Raw genomic sequence first — 8,612 nt, 5'->3', positions numbered from 1 at the left:
GTTCCAAAATAGATGACCCAACTTTGTACTAAGTTAGTACAAAGTTGTGTCATATATTTTGGAACGGAGGGAGTAGAACTCAGTGTTGGGAGGGATTTTTAGCTTACTCTACGGAATAGGGTAATGGGAGCGATTAACTCCAATGGGGATTGACCCAACATTTCATTTTGAAGCAACGCGGGGGGGGGGGGGGGGGGGGGGGAGTTAACCTTCAGTACAAGTCACAATCAACATGATGTGGTTTTCATGAGTCGAGTACAACATGATCAAGCATTAAAGTTGTGTGTGATTGTGGCACTAGACAAGGTATTGTCGAATGGTCCAATACTCTTCCTATAAAGAGTGGGAAGGGATGCTTGACTTAACAGTTCCAAAACGCTAGCTTACTTGAGGTTTATTTCGCAGCCATTACCATTCCATGCTTGTAGCAGGGCTAAGGCATGGGAGGCATCGGAGAATGCAGTGGATGTTGTTTTACTTCTGAATCATATCAAATCTGAGATCAGGACTGCTGGAGGAATTGATGAAGTTTCTAGCAAAATCTCTGTGCTGCGTGCCGATTTTGGCAAATGTGTTGGATACCCCTCGGAAGCAATGATCTCGATATCTAAAGCACTCGGGATGACTTTGCGAGAGGAACTGACTCGCTGCTGAGCACTTATCCTTGACTTTCCCTTAGTTTCACAAAGCTTAGACGTCGGGTCATTTGATTCCCATGCCTAGTCTTCGGCCTTGGTACAGCTATTCCCTCTCCTGCAATGCAAAAGTAGAGCATATTCCTTCCAGCTTTTGCAACTTTAGGAAAACAAAATTGAACAATAACATGATTTTTTGAACTACATTAGCATCCGGGTCAACACCGTGCAAGAGCTTTGAACCTCTAGACTTTCATTCAAACTGTGAAACAAATTTCCAATTGGGTTCTTCTACGGAACAGGGTCAAAAGAAGAACATGAGCGTAATGACCATTGGAAACAGAAAATGTTCCAATTGGATATCTCAATATCAAGCATGCAATTCTCATTTGTATACAGCACGAGTCTCTACAGTCCACTCTCCCTTTTTTACATAAGTCTACAGTCTACTCCTTACTTCAAAACCCAAGAGTGGAAAAGATTGCACCTAACAAAAAAAGGAATGTGTTATGCAATATAGAGCAACCAGACAAAGTCCCTAAGCCATGTACATTGAGGTAGGTGTGACAATGGAAATGTAGCTAACTCAAGAATTCAGTGCAACTGAAGGACCGGCGATTGCTATTCTCTACTTTCCACTTGAACACAAAATGTATTTGGACAAAAGAGCAAACTAGTACAATGCCACTTGAGAACAAGTTGTTATCCTAACCAAGTATCTGCAACTCGATCGTGCTATAACACTGTTAGGGCATCTCACCCTCAAACCACCCGCATACGTCCGGACCGCGGAAGCCATCCAACACGGGCTTCTACCAGCTGCCGAGTGGTCCGGACATGTGTTCTCCCACAAATTGGAGACAAAGGGGGGCTGCGGGAGTCCAGACAGCAGATACGTAGGACTCCGACACCGCCCAACCCACCCATACCCCCTCCTGGTCTCATTTTCTTCCACTCCGCCCCTTCTCTCCCTTGCTTTGCATCTGCAACCTCCACCTCCGCCGTCTCCGGCCGCCACAGAGGCATTGCTGGAGGTCCACAACCAGCACTGATGCGCCCGCTCACCTCTACGACGGCGATGTCCACTCTGGAGCCGTTTGTACCTAGGTACTTGCCCCCTGTAGATGACCTCCATGGCAGACACCATGCTCGACAGGTGTTCGGTCAAATGCCATTGAGCTTATTTTGGAACGCTATGTCGTTTTTCAGAGTACGAAGGATGGCGTGCTACTCTACCATGAAGGATGAGTTGTTGTGTGATGCGTAATTGGCCATATCCGTGGATTTCGTAAGCAGGAGTAGAATGGGGACCTTCTGACAGCAAGTGCATGAATCATTTCACATACGAAAGCACATTGCACCCCATGACATGTACATCATTCAAGAATGCAATGTGAGGTCATTAACGTATCGCTGATACGCTATCCAAACCAGCATCGCCAAGTTTTGTAACATGGTTCGTCAACTGGAGGCAAGGTGGCCATTGCATGCGCCAGAGAATGAGATTGTAAGTTTTTTGCTTCTTGGTCAAGTTGTTAATTGATTCGTTCACTCAATGTTGGTCTACACATTATGTAGCCTGCACGCGCTACCGTGATGTACCACAGGACAGAGGAAAGGACATTTACGTACACACACTATTGGATGAAGCTGAAGAGGGAGTATGTGTGGAAGGGCATGATCTGTTGATGATAAACTTGTTGGACATCCGCTTAATCTAGTCGAATTTGAGACATTGTTGTACTAGATGCATGCTATGTATTGATGATTTGTGTTATTTTCTATCCGAACTTTGATGAATATTGTTCAGTTGGCATGAATTTCGTCTGGTTAGTTCAAATGCGGGTTGAAATGTATGTGGGCAGCGTTGAATAGCCGCCTCCCGCACCCGTGTCCGCAGACTGGTCCCCCTTGTCTGCGGACGGATGCGAGAGGAAATTTGTGTGTCCACAGACTTGGGCTCGCGGAAGCTGGGCTCGGTGGCTCCCGGCTAGACCATGGCTTATGGCTCGGTCGCTACATGTTGTGGAGGCGTGGTTCTGTCTCGACCGACGTGCCGTGGGACAGATTGTTCGGCTGCGGCAAGATGGAAGGGGAAATCCGTGCTCGAATTTTTTCTGGGCCGACAATCGTGACGCCTTTGCGTGTCGTTACCTTGTTGAAGCGGTCGTTGATGCCGTTTCTGCCTACCTATCGGCTGCTCCGAGGGAAACCCTAGGTCCGGGTGATATTGGATTGGACGATGACATCATTGGTGTTGTTTCTCTCTCCTGGGAGCATCGTCTTGGAGTAGCATTGGTTAGGGGGTGTGAATGATTGCAGGTTTGTGTTGCGATGGATGCTTCCATGTCTTGTCGGTGCCCTATTTTGGGTGGCTAAGCCAATCGAGGCAGAGTGTGGCGGCAAGTAGCGGATATCCTTCGTTGAGACATCGCGCTACCAAGATGGTGTGTGGCATTTTTTCTGGTGGTAATCGAGGCCTTAGAGGGACAGTGACAACTCGTGTTATGTTGTCTAGGTACCTAGATTTACCATTGACAAGACGATGGAAGCATGGGATTACCGAATTGTCTCCAAGGTGAGATTTCGGTGGTTGCGTCTTCTCTCGCACATGCAACAACTGGCTCCAGCACTGGCTATTTGCTTGGTGTGTGCATGATTTACAGCTTGCATGGATATCACGTTTGTACCATATTTTTGGTGGCTGCACCTGCTCGACGAGGATTAATGTTGCTCTTCTTTTTCATCCACCTAGGCATACCATTGGTCTTCTATGGCTTTGCTATTTGCTGGTGTAATCATTTGTGTGCGTTCTAACTATGCAGAGACCGGATGTGTACTCATGGTGTTTTGTATCCCCTTAATGCTTCATTATGGGTGAATAAAATGCCCTTTTTCAAAGAAAGTAAAAAAGCATATGGTTTATGAAGATTACTGCACCAAGCAAATGCATTTCTCATGGCTCCCTTCTACACCGTGAACTTTTCTTAGCGTGCCTATCTTAAGATGTTGAAATGCATGGTTGTAGGTGTGTAGTCTTGAACTCATTTTTAACTATTAATTTTGTTTTTTTGTGAGAAAACTTTCGATCTATTCGTCCTCTATCACGGCAATACAATGAACACTAAAAATAATAAAAATTACATCCAGATCCGTAGACCATCTAGTGATGACCACAATCACTGCATTGATTACTACTAAACCTTCCGCATGTGTGCAATCAGATGAAGGATAATTGAAGACTATCTAGAGAAACAGAAGGTGAGAACGGAGCTGCTACGAGCAAGATGTTGAAGTAATTCTTCTTCTAGCCTTCTTGTGGCCGAACATAAATAATACTACTCCCTCCTATCCAAATTAATTGACGCCGGTTTAGTATAACTTTGTACCAAAGGTTGTACTAAAACAACATCAATTAATATGGATCGGAGGGAGTAGATTAATTTTCTTGTGGAAATAGCAGTCATGTGAATTAATCAATTGCATGAAACTTGTTTTGGCATGTCACGATGGGATCCTGGAAATTTGTTCATTGTGCTTTGTTGTTACCTTGCTTCTCGTGTTCCGTGCCAACAGTCTTCTTCATTGGTACGTTTTATAGTGTTTCATGTATAGAACTCGGTCTTGGGAGGGATTTTTAGCTTGCTCTACCGAATAGGGTGCTAGGAGGGATTAACTCCAATGGGGGTTGAGCGAGAGGATGGGAATCGACCCAACATTTCATTTGTCAAGCAATGCGGGGGTTGTATGCTTCAGTACACGTCACAATCAAAATGATGTGGTCTTCATCTGTCGAGTACAACATGATCAAGCATTCAAGTTGTGTGTGATTGTGGCACCAGATCAGGTACTGTCGAATGGTCCATTACATCTTCCTATAAAGAGTAGGAAGGGATGCTTGACTTGACATTTCTGAAACGCTAGCTGACTTGAGGTTTATTTGGCCACCATCACCTTTAGATGCTTGTAGCAGGACTAGGCATGGGAGGCATCAGAGAATTCAGCGGATGCTGCTTCATTTCTGAATCTTATCAAATATGATATCAGAACTGGTGTCATGAACATTGAAGTTTCTGGTGCATTCTCTGGGCTGCGAGCCGATTTCTGGACTTCCAAAGCTTTTTAGCTGATTTGGGTGGAGGAACCGCCTCGCTGCCGTGCACTTATCCAGGGCTTCGTCCGAGTCTTACAAAACTTACACACCAGATCATTTGATTCACACGTCCAGATTTTGGCATCAGCTACTCCCTTTCGTGCAGTGCAAAAGCAGGGCCTTATCCTTTCGGTTTTCCCAACTTTAGGAAAACGAAATTGAAAAATAACACGACATCATTTTACTACATTACCATCCTGGTCAAAATTGTGCAAGAGCTTTGCAACAGTAGGCTTTCTGTGAAACAAATTTCCAATTGGGTTCTCCTACTGAACAGGGTCAAAACAAGAACGTGCGCATAATGACCAATGGAAGCAGAAAAAATTTCAAATCAGATATCGCAGCATCAAGCATTCAATTCTCATTTGTACAAAGCAAGAGTCTCTACAGTCCACTCTCGCTTTTCAACGGAATTCTCTACAGTCTACTCTCTACTTCAAAATCCAAGAGCGGTTACGATTTCACCTAACAAAAACAGGATTTTGTTATGCAGTACAGGGCAACAAGACATGCCCCCCAAGCCATGCACATTTGAGGCAGGTGTGACAATGGAAATGTAGCTACCTCAAGAGTTGCAAGAGTAGACTAGTCCAATACTACTTGAGCCACAAGTTGTTTTCCCAAGCCAGTATCTGCAGCTTGTGCTAGAACACTGCTACTACAAGTAAAGCTATACTTTGATAAACTTTGAAGGAGAATGTTGGCCCAGTATGATACCTTATGTTTATGCCATGTCACTTACCCTAACAACCATGGCAAGATACTCCAAAAGAGTTCCAGTATTGCAGCAAATGAAGAACTAGCGTATTAGAAAAATTAAGCACAACATACCAAACACTGGCTTCAAATTTAAAAGGTTTACAGCCACTTGTAGCAATTACAATGAGGTAGAAACAGGAATACAAAATAAGCAGTTCCCATCACATACTAGTCTCATAGATAGATATATAGTCTGCGGGTACAAGACAGAGGTCTATTGCGAAAGACCTTAGTCTCCTGACCATTTAAGCTATACATAACCATAGACTGACATCGCTACTGCTCGATTCTAGAGGCACCAGAGACAAGCACTTGTTGATGCCCAGAATAATTATTCCTGAAACAAGATAAAGGATAATGATCAATGAAATGGAAATTGAAGTGCATAATAATTGAGTTTATTTCCACAATGCATATGCCTACCCTTTGTCTATATATACAGGCACCCAGCGACCTCGGTTCCCTCAGTCGAAACCAGAAGACAAGGGCATGTCATGGAAGGTCCAAAGGCCCATGTTGCCGACAACGTCCTGGGGCACAAGACAGCTTAGAATGTTGTCCATTGACTCGTCTGAACCATCGTCCATCAGGAACTTCATGTATGGTTCCAAGTCGGCAAGGTCAATACTAGCATTACCCATCATAGGAGGTACCGTTCAATTGATGCCATTGTTCTGCAGAAATGCAGATTCATTGACCTCTATCGAGGTGGGAATGGATGCAAGCACAGATGTTATGTCGGGGGTCTTGATATCATTCTCCCAGCTGAAGTCTGAGCAACTAAAGGAGTTGCTCCCCTGGTTAGAGGAAAAATTCATGAAAGGGGCCTCAACTGCATTCACTGTAGGCACAAACGACATGTTCTGAGGCTGCACAAATTGCTGATTTAAGGTGTAGTCAACAGCAGGGCAGGAATACACATCTGCGTTGCCCATGGTGTTGATCAGTGAGCACCGACTTCTGTTCGGTGTTGAACTTGGCCACCTTCACAGAGGTAGGCTCAGCGCAGCGTTGCTGAGGAGACATAGGAGCTTCTTCTCGGAAATTAACATTTGCCTTCTTGCCACGAATTCTGTGGGCTTCAACATCATAGGCTTTGGCAGCTTCCTCGGCAGAGTTGTAAGTGCCAAGCCAGACACGGACACCCTTGTGAGGATCTCTTATTTCAGCAGCCCATTTACAGCATCTCCAGCTGTGCCCCCCGCCTCCCCCCCCCTCCCTCCCTCCCTCCTGAAGTCCTTTTTCATCGCCGGCGCAGAAATTTCAGCCCAGTCGCGCCCTCAGAAACTCAGTTTTTGCCGGTTAGGGTCGATTTTGACACCGGCGGACTCAGTCCGAACCCGGCACGCTAGGGACGCCCGGGGACGCCGGGAGAAACGTTTTTGGCGCGAAAACGAGTGGGTCCGCTGAGTCAGCGACTCGCCACCTTCGTCATCCTCATTGCCTCGATTCCCGCTGGAAACAATGCCAAGGCTGTTGCCCCGGTCAGCCTTCCATTGATGCCTCACGGGCGGCGTAGTGAAGGCGCGGCGACCCGCGTCCCGCCCACTCCGGTCACGTGGCACACGGCGGCAGCTCTCCCACCGCCCATCCGCGGCTATAAAAGCCGTCCTCCCTCGCCGGTGAACGCACAAAGCTCTCGCCACCGACGCCTTCTCTCTACCTCTCGCCGCCGACGCCTCTCCCTCCCACTCTCTCCCCAGCTGAAGGCAATGGCCGAGCGCTTCCCAGACGACGGCGCAACGGCTAACGGCCTCGGCCGCCGCCATCTGCGCGAGGATGTGGCACGCCTCCTCTACAAGCCGGAGTACCCGGCGCCCCCGAACATGCGGGTGCCGGGCACCTGAAGGCTCAGCGCCGGTGGGGTCCCGGTGCCGCCCGCGCCCACCGGAGCTGCCCGGCGTGCCGAAATTGCACGCATCGGGTCTTCGCTGCCGGATCCGCGGCGGAACCAGCCGAGGTTCGCCCCCGACAGCAACGCGCTGCGGATGACGTACTTCGAGCGACGCCACGAGGAGGGGGTCTCCGCCACCAACAGCGTCGAGCCCCGTGGCCCCACAACTCCGAGGGACAGCGCCTATGGAGGGGCATCCCCGACCGCACCCTTGAAGCCATCCTCGAGCACATCGAGGCCGACAACACGCCGCGCCTGGAGTACCCTGCGCCCCCTCCTTTTCTCGCTGTCGCAGCAACTTCTAGACACCGCAGCGAATGGAGACGGCAACATCTTCGTCGTCGGGCTCCGGGTCTCTGTCCTCCGGCTCGCCGGCGCTTCGCCCCGTCAAGCCAGAGCCGCAGGATACGCCACTTGGGCATCGTACCCGCGGCGGTGCCCTCGTCATCAACGAAGGCGGCCGCCCCTCTCCTCGTTCCTACCGCCTCGTCCGGCGAAGACCGAGCCGGTTTTGCTCCCCGTGAAGAAGGAGCACCAGGACATGGCCGACGACGAGACCGGCCTCAAGTGGGCAAAGGAGGACTACATTCGCGAGCAGATGGAGCGCCAGCGCCGGGCTTTCGAGGAAATCAAAGCTCGACGCCGCGGACTCGAGAAGGGCGTCGTGGTCGTCCTCGACAGCGACGATGAGGATGTGCCCGGGCCGTCCAACCCCCCGCGCATCGGCGACGCTGGTCAGGGGTGCAGCAGGGACGCGGCAGCACCCAGCACGACGTCAACAATGATGGTGGCGACTACACCCGGTTCTACAGGCTCCTAGGCATGTAGAAGGCGGGCCGCGGCGATGGCTAGGCGTAGTCATTTTTAGTTTGTGTTTTCATTTGTGTTCTTAAGTTTTTTTGTAAAATATCAATGAAATCGCCTCGTTTGGATGAAATTGTGTAGTGTTTTGGCCGATTTCATGTTTCAAAAGACCACGTCTAGGGCCAACCTGGGGCGGTGGCTGGGAACTCGATTGACCCCACACCGAGATTATCGCCGGTTCGCCCCCAGGCGATGATATTTCAAGCGTCTGGGGGCCCGAACGGTTGGAGATGCTCTTACCCCAAGGGCAACGGCAGATGCCCCTGAACTGGTTCTTTCTCTACCTTTTAGCAGACCCTGAGGCACA

At 48.9% G+C, this 8,612-nt stretch overlaps 1 pseudogene; it reads right to left on the bottom strand.

Moving 5' to 3' along the window:
• Positions 1-5,618: 5,618 nt before the first annotated feature.
• On the bottom strand, positions 5,619-7,316 carry LOC147958514 (ethylene-responsive transcription factor 1 pseudogene; annotated as a pseudogene).
• Positions 7,317-8,612: the final 1,296 nt, after the last annotated feature.

The sequence above is a fragment of the Triticum urartu genome, chromosome 7A (assembly GCF_056163025.1).
Source record: "Triticum urartu cultivar PI428250 chromosome 7A, HENAU_Tu73, whole genome shotgun sequence".
NCBI lineage: Eukaryota > Viridiplantae > Streptophyta > Magnoliopsida > Poales > Poaceae > Triticum > Triticum urartu.
This window is presented reverse-complemented; position numbering and strand designations above follow the sequence as displayed.